Source organism: Helianthus annuus, chromosome 8 (assembly GCF_002127325.2).
Source record: "Helianthus annuus cultivar XRQ/B chromosome 8, HanXRQr2.0-SUNRISE, whole genome shotgun sequence".
NCBI classification, from domain to species: domain Eukaryota; kingdom Viridiplantae; phylum Streptophyta; class Magnoliopsida; order Asterales; family Asteraceae; genus Helianthus; species Helianthus annuus.
Genome location: NC_035440.2, coordinates 76,375,894 through 76,390,687, shown reverse-complemented (window position 1 = coordinate 76,390,687; position 14,794 = coordinate 76,375,894). Strand labels below are relative to the sequence as shown.

The following is a 14,794-nucleotide window of genomic DNA, read 5'->3' as shown; positions in this document are numbered from 1 at the left end:
TTTTTATATACATTTATTTTTATATATTGTTTCCGCTTATAACTTAAAATGTGATGTTTTATAAAATCTAAAGTATGTCATTACAATGTGCTTATTTTTATCTATGTCTTAATATAATTTTTTTCTCGAAACTTAATTGTAAATATGAATATACAAGTGATCAAAGTATAACTATAAATGGTTAACTAACTTTTAATGAACCATCATAATGCTTAATGAAAATATAACACATCTATTATCTATTATCTATTATCTATTATCTATTATATATAATAAACATAAAGATTTGGGCTGATGTGGCATGTTTTTAGAGGTTCTCACAATTCGTTTTGGCGGGAAACTTCTCGGGTCGTGATATGGGACGCGGAGCATGTGAATTCGGGTCACCATATGATTAAAACGGATCCACTATATAACTTTGCAAACCCTAATTTCCTTTCACGCCGTTCCCCTACTCTCTCTCCATACTCTGCTCTTCTTTGTCTTCTTTTTCATTCTTCAACTATCTAGACTCTATAATCATCCAATAGAAGTTATGTTTTTAGTTTCATTCCTCTATGATTTTTATTGTACAACGATTTAGACGCATCATTTATTCGATTCCAATTCAGATTCAACACAGGTGCCATGGATGTTAGGGTTTGATGTTAATGACATATCTGAAGATGCAAGACAAGATGCAAATGAATCCTTATTCATCGATCAGATGTAAGTGCTAATCTTAACCTTTTTCCAGTTTATCATTTGTCCGTTTTTTCAGATCTGAAGAGAAAATGATGACGGCGAAAATGGTTTCTTCGTGGAGTTAATTCATTAAACCGTTGATGTTTTTGGATTAGTAAATCATTGGTGTTCTTCGATTAGCAGTCAGGTATTTCTCTCTCTCATCTTTCTATTCTAATTGGATTTCACAAAAAGGGGGTCGTACTTCTTGGTGGGTGTTAAATCTTTAAAATTCCCATGTGTAGTTAGATACATGTTAGTGGTGGCTCGGCCATGGTGATTCTGATATATCTCATCTATCGATCTACACACTTCCACGTTTGACGATTTTTTGTGAAGAAATTTTAAGATCTGGAGGAAGGAGAACGCAAATGTCGAATCAGGGAACGAAGAGTCGCTCAAATGGGATTATAGGGTCTGGAGGACGGTTATCTTCTTTTTGTTTTCTTTTCCATATTGATTTGTATCTCGACTTTGTGAACAACTACTTTTCCTCTCTATAATATAGTCATTCTTAAGTGATATGACGAATTTTAATCATATCAGATGATACAAAACTCATTTTTCAGCTTATGCTAGGTTTTCCATGACGATAACATCCAGAACTGGAAGAATGTTGTAGGAATTGACTTTGGCCGCAAATAGGTATTTATGTGTATTTTATATCAAATTATAAGTTGACTGTTTGATTTTAAAGCAGGGTCTATGAAGAAACCTTACTTAATTAGCCTTTTTTTACATGCTAATAAAGTGTCATCACTTAATTTTTTTTATTTTTTTTATGTATAGTTTTAGGGCTAATATGTGATCCTCGACCAAGTCTTGGGGTCCTGCAGGGTGTTCATATTTTTTTTCTCTCATTTGGGTAAATAATGATCTTATTCAAGTTAACAAGAACTATTGTAGTTTGCAATAAACTAATACAAATAAAATCTACACCCTTTGCATGTCAAGCCTGCTTACTATCCTTACTGCTAGAATTTTGTGTTTTTTGTTGATTGAGTTTGTTTGATTTATAGGATCATGTAGTTGGAGGATTGATTTCGGTTCGATTTAGCCTTTAGGTCAGATTTGCTTTGTTACAGATTAGGATGCACAAAATCTCTAATCCACGCGGGATCCGTTTTTGCTTCTTTTACAGGCACGCTTTTTGAAGCTATTGCAGCTTATAAAAAGAAAATCGGATTCAATGGTAACTTTTGTTTTCATAATATATGTACAGAAATAAAATACACATGCACACACATATTAACTTTTATTTCTCTTATGTTCCAGGAACGTTTCTTATTGAGGCTAAGCCTCAAGAATCAACGAAGCACCAGTAAGCATTATCTACTTTCTAAGCAAATGACTCGTCGAATAATCTTTTAATCTTACTCATGGCTTCACATATAATGTTGTTAGATATGACTCGGATGCCGCCACTCCAGCGAATTTCTTACGCAAGTATTGACTTATAGGTAATATTTTCAATATTTATCAAGAACCCGTTCAAAATAAAATGGAATATTGTAATGTAATTGAAGTTTTGAACAACTTGCAAGAGTATTAAAAATTGATAATATAAACAAATTTAAACCTTTTTTGATTTGCATTTATCACTGCAGGAGAATTCATGAATATTGAATGTAACCATGCTACTTTATCCGAGCACAGGTATGTGCTTTATACGTGTCGTATTTTATATCAAATTATAAGTTGACTGTTTGATTTTAACGCGGCTGTTTTCTTTTAGTTGCCATCATGAGCTTGAAACAGCAAGAATCAATGGTTTGGTAGGAAATATCGATGCCAACCCTCAAGTCGGTATGATTTGGAGCCATAATTGTTAATGGCGAATAGCGACAAATAGTGATAAGGTACATATATGCTACATAGCGAATAGCGATAAATAGCGGGTGCTATTTTATAAATAGAATTACACTAGAATTTTTTTTTAAAATTTTTTTATATGTATATTATATCAAAATACACTGGTATATACACTCTATTTTAGATTTATATTTAACAGAAACCTAAAATCCAGCTTTTTTATAGCTATATTTAATTTCTATTTATATAAAAAACAAAAAAAAAAACTAAATAAAATGTCACTATTATCGCTATCTATCGCTACAACCCTAATAGCGAGCCTAGACCTATACGCTACGTAGCGCGCTATAGCGATCGCTACACTCGCTATTGACAACTATGTTTGGACTTTGGAGCTACTTATGCTTTAATTATATTTTAAACTATGTTGGTGTGGTTGTTCAAGCTTTGACAATATGTTCTTGAGTTATAACAGGTTGGGATACAAATCAATTTTTTATGGGCGTCAATGAAGCCACTTTGGTTATGCTTGATGTTATTAAAAACGTAAGAATATTTTCATCTTTCATAAATGCAATGATTTACTAAATCCTCCATTCCATGAAATTGCAGCATTTGACTTTCATATAGTTAAAGAAAATTCTTTGACTATTCGTCAAATATAGGAATACACTTCAATATAGTCAAAACATACTAACATAGGAATCTTTAGAATCTTCATCAACTTATGAGTGTAGTTGACTTATATTTTTTTTAACTATTATAGGGTGGACTTTTGCCTAAATGTAGTTGACTTCTATTTTTTTTTACTATTACAGGGTGGACTTTCGCCTGAAGGATTATTTGTCTACTAGCTGTGACAAAATGTTAATTAGTTAATTGTTGATTGTTGATTATTTATTCCAACTCCTACAAGAATATTTTACAAGCATTTAACTTTGACATGTATGTTCTATAGCTCATTTACCGAAACCAGGCTGATACCAGGTTGATGGAAAACTTTATGCTATGACCTTTTGCAGTTAGTATCAATGATGTAGATGCACTTCTCGGACAGTTGGGTTATTGAGTGAATCTTATGACAGATGTGGTAAAGTTTGTTCAAAGAATAGTCAATCTTATGATAGAAGTGGTGAAGTTTGTTCAGAGTATGCCAAGACAGAGTATGCCAAGACACTCTGTTTAGGTCGGTTAGCCTTTTTTTTTGCTCCTTAAATTTCTTGCAGAATTTACTTTTTCTTAACTTTATTTGGGTTAACTGAGTTGTTTTTAATATGATGTTATAGGAACCATGCTAATAACCACTAAGAGGCGAAAAGCTATCTGGGCGATTTATGGTGAGGATCTTCATTCATTATGTAACAAGTTTATGTATCGATATGTCTAAATGATGGGTACAAATGTAAAAATTTTCTAGATAGACTTGTGGTATAGGTTGACGCTTGAGCTTTCTTATCAATAAGTGATCATAATGAGTTTGTACTGTTGAGCTATTTTTTGGATTTGTACAAAATATTTTGATCAACAAAAGTTGTTGCTTAGACTAAGGGGGTTATTGGTAATGCTAAGCGACCCATATAATTAGTAGCCTGTCTATGTCGGGTTTGTAATATGTCAAAACGTTGTCAAGTGATGGTCATTTTGGTTCGGGCAAGGAGAAGTTGAATTAATAAATGCAGGAATATGCAATCCGTTGGGTAAAAAAAATAGATCGAAATAAGTTGTAATAGTTTTTTGGCTGTGACTTGGCGCTTTATTTTGGGTTTGTATTTTACTATGGCTAATGGATTGCCTCCATGTACTGTAATATGTTTTTTTTTTTGAGGATTCTATACAATTGGTGCTTGCTACTCGCAAGATTTCTAATGATATTATGTTGGCCTTTTAAAAAAAACCCGGCTCACGTTGAAAAAAGACTACATTTAGTAAGCGAAGTTTGAACGAGAAAGAATACACTCTTTTGGATAGATAATTGTTTAGATTGCAGAGCAACTTTATAACTCCATAGCCAACACATTAATATTTCATATATTTTGTATCATTTTAAGTATGTATTGCTTATAAATAATAAGTATATTAATAACTTTCTCCAGCCTGGGAAGCATTTCCGGGGTGATAACCTAGTTTAGTATATATATACTAGTAGGGGGCCCGCACGATGCATCGGGGGCTACACTTTGCATTATGGTACTCATTTCTGATAGTTTTCTTAGTGGTATAATATTATTTTGTAGCATCAACGTCATAAGCGTCATACATGTCTAGTAATAGATTTAGTATTTAAGTTATCAAGTACTTCAAGAAATCATTGATCCAATAAAGTAACAGACAAATAAGGAAAAATAAGTATTAAGCGTAAAAGTTGAAAATTAAAAGCTCAAGTATGAACTACTTTGCATCATGATAAGATCAATTTAGTCATATGCCTTATGCATCTCAAAGATATTACACGTCTCACCACCATTTATCATGAAGACGAATCCCCGGAATTTCTTGTATCTCTTCCAATTTGATTGTTGCATATTTTGGAGGATGAGTTTCTACTATCTTCTCCTTTTTGAATGACACATCAGTAGTTGGAGCAGGCCTAGAAACTGGAAAAAAAATAATGTTAGGTATCTTAAATTACACGTGTTTTTATCATGTATTTGTTAGATAGTAGGAAACCGTGCGATGGAGCGGCGAAAATTTACCACGCTATACTCATTTTCTATTATTTTATCAATCATATCGTGATATACTGTATAGTATTTATGTAATTTTTTATTGGTATATTATTTTACAAAAGTTTATTATGTTTATTATTTTATACATAATATACATTATGTTGAAGCATGTCTGCGATATATTATACCTGGTGTGCAAAGTCGGTTACCCATGAGTTCAGTTGATCCAACAGTGTTAATCATAACCATAACCCATCGTGGGTTAGCAATCATGGTACGGTTATTGTTATTTAATTTAAGCTAAACCGGTGGTTAAATCATAGTTAATTTATTTTAATGTGATTTAGTAATCTTTTAATTTATTTTTTCTGTTGCGTTTTAGTAGGAGGTTGAGTAAGCTCGCAACTGAATTTCGGTTACTCTTGGGTTAAGCCAACTCGAGTCAACTCGCAACTGACTTTTCGATTACTCTTAGGTTAAGCCAACTCACAACTTAATTTTTAGTTAGCCAATGGGCTAAAAAAATAACTTTTAACTTGACGACACTTCAGCCAGTGGAACAAAATTTTAACTTGATGACCCTCAAGTCAACGAGCCAAAAAATAAAATGGAATTCCATGTTATAAGGGTAGTTGTGGCTATAGTTTACACATGTTTACTACATCAACTATGTGACATTATATACTAATAAAAATCGAATGGAATGAACAGTGATCATATGGAGTATGGGGCGGGAATTGTGACGTGGGTTGGGTATAAACGCCCAAATCACCACCTCAGGTGGGCTTAGGTTTCGGCGTGGCCCCTTAGGCGGGGGTTTCAGCCCGGGCGTTGGGCGGGGCTATCAAGATGACATGGCGTGATCTCATTGGCCAAGACAAGTAGCCGTTTGGGCTAGCCGTTTGCCAACGACTATGTGTTTAAAAAAATCTATGAAATATTAGAATATGTGGTATGGGGCGGGTTGTGTCGTGGGTTGGGTACAAACGCCCAAGTCACCACCCCGGGTGAGCTTGGGTTTCGGCGTGGCCCCTTGGGCGGGGGTTTCAGCCCGAGCGTTGGGCGGGGCTATCAAAATGACATGGTTGGATCTCATTGGCCAAGACAAGTAGCCGTTTGGGCTAGCCGTTTGCCAACAGCTATGTGTTTAAAAAAAGATTCAGGAAATATTAGAATATGGGGTATGGGGTATGGGGCGGGGGTTGTGGCGTGGGTTGGGTACAAATGCCCAATTCACCACCCCGGGTGGGTTGGGTTTCGGCGTGGCCCCTTGGGCGGGGGTTTCAGCCCGGGCGTTGAGCGGGGCTATGAAGATGACATTGCGGGATCTCATTGGCCAAGACAAGTAGCCGTTTAGGCTAGCTGTTGGTCAACGGCTATGTGTTTAAAAAAAGATTTAGGAAATATTAGAATATGGGGTATGGGGCGGGGGTTGTGTCGTGGGTTGGGTACAAACGCCCAAGTCACCACCCCGGGTGGGCTTGGGTTTCGGCGTGGCCCCTTGGGCGGGGGTTGTATTTGAGGGTAAAAATCGGTGAATACCGGTGCCGAACCGGTACCGAAAATACGTGGCGTTTTAGTTTGAGTTACTTTTTGTTATTTGACATGTTTTGTCATTCTTATAAAACGATTTGGTTTAGCGCGCCGCAACGCGCGCGCATGGTAAACAACTAGTTAGAATCAAATAATCAATTAAGATAAGGAACATCTAAATATAGACCTGGGGTTGCAAACAAGCCGAGTTGAGCCACGTACGGTCAACTCAAGCTCGATTCAAATCCAAACAAAGCTGTCTTAGAGAGGTTCGAATTGAAAATCAAGCTAAACTGCTAAGTAAAGCATAGCTCGGTAAAAATCGAAGCCAGCTCAGCTCAACCGAAACCAAGAACAAGCCACTTTACTACTTAAAACAAACCTAAAATGCAACATATTTTATTTTAACTATAAAGGCAAATATGCAAATGAAGTTTTATTACTTGTTCTTGTGGATTCACCTTGGGTTTTATAGTGAAATGTTATTTGAAGTTTGTTTTTGCCCACCGATGTCGGACAACGAGAAAATGAATTCTTGACATAGCAGAATTAATTTTGTAGCCTTATCAATAGGAATAAGCTCGGTACCGTCCGGTACCCGAAAGAACCGGTACCAAAAATCTCCAAAAGTGAGTACCGGTACCGGATATACCAGGTTCGGTACGGTTCGGTACGGTTCGGTACCGGTACGGTACCCCTTGAGGGTAAAAACCGGTACCGAACCGATAGCGTACCGGACCGGTACCAAAAATGCTAAAAGTCGGTACCGATTCGGTACCGAAAAAGTACCCGGTTCGGTAAATTCGGTACCGGGAAGGATTTGCTCATCCCTACTTATCAATGTACAAAATTCATTGTCATCTCTTCTTCCCTTCTTTGACATAAATTAAAAAGTACCCAATATAAATGAATATAAATGACTGAGATTTCAGTCAAATGCGGGGGAGTAACACTTAAAAAGGTCGATCATGCCATCAAAACTTGATACATAATTATTCAACGACATCACAGGTTAACCAATTCACGTATTTAAGATGGAAATATGCTCCTATTTAAAATAACTGAGTACTAAAGAATAAACTACTTAAAATAAGCTTAATAATTTTTCTGATCAAACTCTTTTATTATATTGATCATGGTTAAAGCCTTTAAAATTAAAACCAAAAGTTCAAATATGAAAACTGAAATAACCTGGCATTTTCTTCAACTTTTCTCATTCCTCTCCCCTTTTAAGATGATCAAGATCTAAGAAAAACTTAATAAATAGCAAAGTAAACCAACCAGGTGGTAACCAAGTATAGTTTCGGCAAGAGTCAAGGTATTCCTTGCACCTTCTGCAAGCACATTAGACTATCATCATTGGTGACTTTATCCCAACCTAGGTTGTCCAAATAAATTAAAGAAAAAGGAAAATTCTATTTTTCTCCACAACATGGTTGGCCAAACAACCTAAGGTTGCACATGCTCTTTTACCACTTGTCAAAATTAGATTGGCTCCATCTTCTAATTTTCTTTTTTGTATTTTATTTTCTAACTATCAATTCCCCAATAATTTTATTACTCAAATAATTTTTAATATTTAAACTTAATAACAAAACTAAATACACCGTATTTTCTAAAATAAATTTCTGAACATTACGATATAAATTTTATTAAAAATCGAGTTCGTTTGAAAAATATATTTTTCAGTATATTATATATATTGATTGTTTAACTTTTTAATTTTTATATTAAAAATAAGTAACTTTTATTTGTTTTTAAAAAAATAATTGTTTCAATTATTATTGACATTTATTTAATAAAAATTTTGGTTGGGTTGAGTTGTGAATGTGTGTTAAAAATTGAGTTAGGTTGGGTTGTGTATGTGGAAGAGAGAGAAATTAGTTTTTTTATTAAAGGTTGGGTTGAGTTGGGTTGAGAATGTTGATAGTCATAATCCCAACATAAACTAAAGAGTAAATTATGATTTTAGCCCCTATGGTTATATCACTTTTACTCTTTTAGCCCAAAAGGAATCTTTTAAACTCTGAGCCCCCAACGTCTTTTTTTCTAACCCTTTTGTCCCCAACCAGGGGCGGACCCACCATAGAATGGGTCGGGGTCCCCGGACCCCAATCTTTTTTAAAAACTTAGTAGATTCGGTATATTAAACTTTTCAAGTACCCCATAAAAATATTTAGTTGGACCTCATAGTATCAAAACTGAAGTTGGTGTGGTGGTTAATTCCTTATATTCTAACAGTGAGGTCACAAGTTCGATCTTGCTACAAGCCTTTCTTTAAGATTTTTTTTTTTCATCTAGTTGAAAACTAGTTTTTTCAAACAAAATTGAACATACAGAGGCATGCCATTTTTTGGATTTTATTCAATAAATCATCCTGACCCGACCCAAACGACAATTGACCCGAAAACTCTATCGTTTGCTTGCGAAAAATCTGAATATCAAAAAAATGGACCCCATTAGAAAAAAATCCTGGGTCCACCACTGGCCCCAACATCTTTTTTTCTAACTCTTTTGGCCCCTAAAAGTAAATGGATGGGGTTAGTGTTAGGGGCCAAAAGGATTAGAAAAAAAAAGACGTTAGGGCTCAGTTGTTATAAGATTCCTTTTTGGGCTAAAAGGGTAAAAGTGATATAACCACATGGGCCAAAATTGTAATTTAGTGTAAACTAAATATATTAAATCTAGTAAAGGTTGTGCTTAAGTTGTTTACTTTTCATTATTTGTAAAAAAAAACTGGAAACAATAGGAATTAAGGAAGTGCTTATGTAACCTCAGATAATGTCTCCATCACAATATAAGTGTCTTTGGCTTCGGTATAAAAATCACACTCGACATGCTTTGCTGCAAATAAATAACTATTTATCATTAACACAACAAACAATTTAAGAACACCTGACCTTGTGAAAATTGTTATTTGACTCAATTTATGATTTTTATAAAGCATTTAGCAAAATCTCCTAGAAAACCAGCACATCTTTAATGTATTCACTGGCTAGATCTTAAAGCCTCGAGCAGCAGGCAAAAGCTATAAATAAGCAACTGACAGATACTTTTAAATTGCTCTAGAAACGATACAGACAACCTGCCTATCAAAACGACTCGAATAAAAGAGCTACGACAATTTAATGCCAATCAAACAGGTATATTTTGCATAGAAGAACCTTTACCTTGGTCTAGGATTTCTGCTCCTTGATCTCCCCTTCAACTTTTCTACCGTCTCCAGTAGCCTTTCATTGTGACTAAAATCAAACAAAGAATAAAAAAATACAGACCCATAATAGTTTAAAGCAAACAATATGATAGAATGAAATACAAATTATACGCTCAAAGCACAAATCGTCGAATGAATAAGACAATAAAAGTGTACCAAGAAATTAATAGCATGACCATATTCTTTCAGCATTAGACTCGTATTTAGCAAACGAAACCATTATCTCTCTGCCATCAACAACTCTTCCTGAAAAAAAACACTAAAACATAAACACATATGGCTTTGGATCACAATGCATATTGCTGAAACAAATATAAATTCAGTACTCACCTAACAAATGCAAGCCCCCTAAAATCCCCAACCATACAAACACTGAAAGTATAGCATACAAAGTATCTATCACTTCCATTTTAGCAAAGATGAAGACTTCGGATTTGTGATATAGCAATCATGAATTCCCAATTGATCTGTGTACCTAATATTAGCTTCTTTCAAAGTTGAAAGCTCCATCTTAGCCTTCTAGTAGATAAATCCCCTCGGTCTTTATTGAAGCTTGCAGCAAGCCAATCAACAATTCTCTGCATTAATAGTATAAAAGAAACATAAATTCAGTAATTTAATAAATACATCAAAAGGATACAATAAACCAGCAAACCCTAGTCGCGATCAATCAAACTCAGCCGCCGCCACCTTCTCCCTGTTACGATCACAATTCTCACAGATTAATAACAAATTGAAATCTTGATTATACACCACACAATTAATTACATATCTAATAAAAACGGAGATATGACGTCACATACATGAAAACGAAGAACGAGCTTGCTGGGCGTTTCGGTTTTTAGGATCATTCGCCTTCTTCGCTCACACCGGAGCTTATATTTTCTTCTACGGAGCTACGTTTCAAAACCCCTAATTCCTTTTGTAAATAGTGAGTTTCTGCTCTTAAGATTTCTATTTCATATGTAATTTTGTGTTTAGGCTTTTGGTGATGAAATTTTATGAAATCTTAAGATCTGTAGAAGGAATTTGAGAGGGAGAACAGATGGAGAGAAAAACGAAGGGAGAGAAAGTTGCGTTTGACTTATGAAATGGGATTAGGGCTTCAAAGTTGCGTGTTTCAAATTAAAAAAAAAAAAAACACTTGTCGCCCAGTTTCAAACCGTTTTGAGGTTTATCCTTTTAGTATGTTTCAAATTTAAAAAACCTTGGTACTCACCGCACTTTCCGCCCAGCTTCAAACCATTTTGAGATTTATGCTTTATTTGTTGTAACTTGTGTACCCTAAGGCATTATTTGTACATTTTAATCCATACATCGATATTAACTAAAAAAAACATTAAAACGTCGACAAAAATTAGCAAGTCGTCGGGTACCTTCGGATGTATTTAAAACTTCATAGTTTAAAATATAAGATAGAAATTCGTAAAATAATTATAATTTTGTAGGAGAGGAGGGAAAAGTGTAACTAATCAATCGTCTACTTGTATATTTTAATCACTTGTACACTAAAGCATCATCTACTTGTACCTTTTAATCCGTGCGTCGATATTGAACAAGACAACTACCAAAACATCGACAAAAATCTGTAGGTCGTTATGCTATCGTTGGATTTTTTTAAACGTTATAGTTTATAAGATATGATAAGAATACGTAAAAGAATTATCTATAATTTTTTCAAAACACAAGGATTTAAGTGTAATAAGTTTAGGGGCTAAAAAATAAATAATGTTTAAAAGACCAAACTACCCTCATTTTAGGGGTCTTTCTATAAATAAAGGGGGGAAAGTTCTTATTTTTTGGGTATCTTAGAATGTCATTGCCTCATGCATTATAATATAGTATAGATATACACACCTATTTATTTTAGAAAATTATCTTATTAGACAAAAGGTGACGAATGAAAGAGGTTGATTCAACTTGCCAATTCTCATTGATCCAAAGTCAATATATAGTACAAACTAAATACAAACTAAATCTCCTATATTGGTGGAGATATCTATACATTAAATGACCAATTTAATTTACTAAATATACAAGATACTATTACACCCCCGCAGTTGAAACGTCGGGAGGACCGATGTTGAGACTGGTACGAAAATCATCAAAATAGTACGTGCGGGAGGCCCTTTGTGAATATATCGGCAATCTGAAGGCGAGATGGAACATGTAATACCCGAATGTGGCCGCGTTGAACCTGTTCACGGACAAAGTGAATGTCAAGCTCAATATGTTTAGTGTGCTGATGTTGCACAGGATTACCGGAGAGATAGACAACACTGACATTGTCACAGTAGACCAAGGTAGCACGAGAGAGAGGATGATGAAGCTCGAGAAGAAGATTACGTAACCAACAAATATCTGCAACCACATTCGCAACACCTCTATATTCGGCTTCAGCGCTGGAGCGGGAAATAGTTAACTGCCGCTTGGAAGACCAAGAAATAAGATTATCACCCAAATAAGCACAGTAACCTGACGTAGACCGACGAGTCTCAGGGCATCCTTGTCACACCCCAACCGATGGCGGAATCATCGGGGCGCGGCACTGAGCGAAACAGATTGTTCAGAAGTTTCCACAACAACTATCATACAATTCAGTTATATAACACGTCCCATACCGTGTCCCAAATAATAACAAGTTATCATAGAAATCAACTAAACAATATGGGAACTGTTCCGACAACTCAAATTCTTAATTATTACAGACCAAATGTAAATATTGTTTTAAGACCTCTAGACGGCTATCCGTAAATCTTACTGACTACAGGTGCCAGTACAAGATCTACAGATAATTATGGCCCTGGGACAGGTACGTGGACACTGTCCTAAGGTCACAGGCTCCTAGAAGCTTATTATTGCCTCGCTTCCCTAGCACGCTAGTAGCTTAAACACCTGTCACATACGTTAAAATAAAAGTCAATACATATAATGTAAAGGTGAGTACACAAGTTTGATATAGCATATAGAGTTCGAATAGTTTACGCATAACCAAGCACGTACACAAGGGCAAACGATGCATGTAAATTATCAACATGGGACCATCGATACCAACGACTTCGGGTTGACTGTCCGAGACAGTTCGCAATACATGATTACCACCGTAATCCATGCAAGTAATTGTCCTTAGCAACCCCCGTGTGAACGGGTGCTGAGTCCAAACTATAGTACTACGTTGCTAAAGCAGGTAGATAGCACTCCACGTGTAAACATAATAAACAGCAATCATTTAGACAAGAATACATGCAAGTAGGTTAGCGTTCAAATAGTTTGTGTTGTTTGTGAATTTGATAGATTACGTATGTAACACCCAAAAGTGCTGAAAGCAAAAAGGGATCGAGTATACTCACAGTGGTTGATTGTGGATTGAAGGGAGCACTGAGAATAGGTTAGCCTGAATAGTTCGATAACACAACGATGAGTAACGCGGAAAAAAGTAAACAATGTACTTGGATCGAGTAGGCCATTCGATCGGACAGCAGTTCGATCGGGTGGGCTGTTCGATTGGTTTGAAGGTCCGTTCGAACATCCATTCGATCGGCTGGCTGGCTCGATCGGCTGGTTCCTTCAAGTGGATTGTTTCTTCCTTTGATGAGAAGGATGTGTTTGTGTATGATGGTTTGTACTACCTTTCAAGTTGGCCGATCGAACAGCTGTTCGATCGGTTAGCCCAACCGATCGGCTAGCACTTTGTTGTTTTCAAATATGTCACTCGATCGGCTGGTATGTTCGATCGAATGACATTCCAATGTTTCGAAAAGTCTAAGTGTTGAAGTATAGTATTTCATGATTCGAACAGTAATGATTACAATCGAGTGGCGTAGTCGATCGAACAGTACCTCGTCAATACTACACTTCATGAGTTTGTGGGACTAAGTGCTAGTCGATCGGTTAGCCTAGCCGATCGGCTGGCATAGTCGTTCGGTTGGGCTGTTCGATCGAACAGCCTAGCCGTTCGGCCAGCTTCTCGATTCGGTTAACCTTTCACTTAACACTTAGTTATTCCCGTTAGCTGTTGGTGTTTTAGAGATATTTTGACTACGAGTCGAACCACGAAGCTGAAGTCCCTACTTAGTCTACTGACTCGAGCAGGAATCACCCAAGCTCGGCCAGAGGCGGTTTGGAACTTAAGTTTAACGTTTAACCCGAAATCGGTATATCTCTCGGTGAAACCCGAATCTTGAACCATGTGTTTGTTTAGATTGATTTGTAAATCGGTTCAAGTCTCGTTTTCACCTTTTTGAGTGTAAAAGAGTTGAAAGATAGATGAAAACCCATCTTCCAATCCTTTTCCACCGTGAAATGTTAAGATCTTTGGAAGATTTTAGGTTATTTATGTGGAAATCGGTTAGATCTAGCTTATTCATGGTTGAATGAAGTCAAGAACATGAAGTTCTTGATGAACACCAAGAACACCATGATGACATCACTCAAGAACACCTAAATCTTGGTGATTTCATGGTTGAAATTCAGATTTTGAAAGATAGAAAGATGGAGAATCGATTAATGAACAAAAACGTACAAAGATTAGAGCGAAATACTTACCGGTTTGAGAGAAATCTGAGATTTAGTGAGAAGAAGAGGCTGGTCGGTCAGAGCTTTTCCAAAAGTGGAAAGGTTGACAAAGACAGCCCTATTTATAGGCTTCCAAAAGAGGAAAGGGTCAGCTGATCGAACAGCATCCTTGATCGAACAGCCGTCTGATCGAACAGCCTGTTCGATCGGCTAGCCTGTTCGATCAGGTTGCCCTGTTCGATTGGCTAGCCTGTTCGATCAGGTTACCCTGTTCGATCGGCTAGCCTGTTCGATCAGGTTGCCCTGTTCGATCGGCTTGCCTGGTTTTGAG

The 14,794-nt window shown here is 36.1% G+C and overlaps 2 long non-coding RNA genes across 18 annotated transcripts; one reads left to right on the top strand and one right to left on the bottom strand.

Annotated features, from left to right (window-relative positions):
• The first annotated feature begins 423 nt into the window (after positions 1-423).
• On the top strand, positions 424-4,028 carry LOC110908011. Of its 17 annotated transcripts, XR_002574117.2 has the most exons (13): positions 424-871; positions 969-1,138; positions 1,303-1,368; positions 1,513-1,588; positions 1,743-1,787; positions 1,865-1,915; positions 1,999-2,044; positions 2,128-2,183; positions 2,331-2,379; positions 2,459-2,582; positions 3,011-3,081; positions 3,354-3,721; positions 3,822-4,028. It is a non-coding gene; the product is annotated as an uncharacterized LOC110908011 (long non-coding RNA). The 17 variants fall into 17 exon arrangements; XR_002574115.2 differs by lacking the exon at positions 1,513-1,588; XR_002574113.2 differs by lacking the exon at positions 1,513-1,588 and having other exon boundaries at positions 969-1,150.
• A 6,301-nt stretch (positions 4,029-10,329) lies between these two features.
• LOC118481271 lies at positions 10,330-11,024 on the bottom strand. Its single transcript, XR_004865168.1, has 3 exons — positions 10,752-11,024; positions 10,604-10,645; positions 10,330-10,526 (listed from the first exon to the last, which is right to left on the bottom strand). It is a non-coding gene; the product is annotated as an uncharacterized LOC118481271 (long non-coding RNA).
• Positions 11,025-14,794: the final 3,770 nt, after the last annotated feature.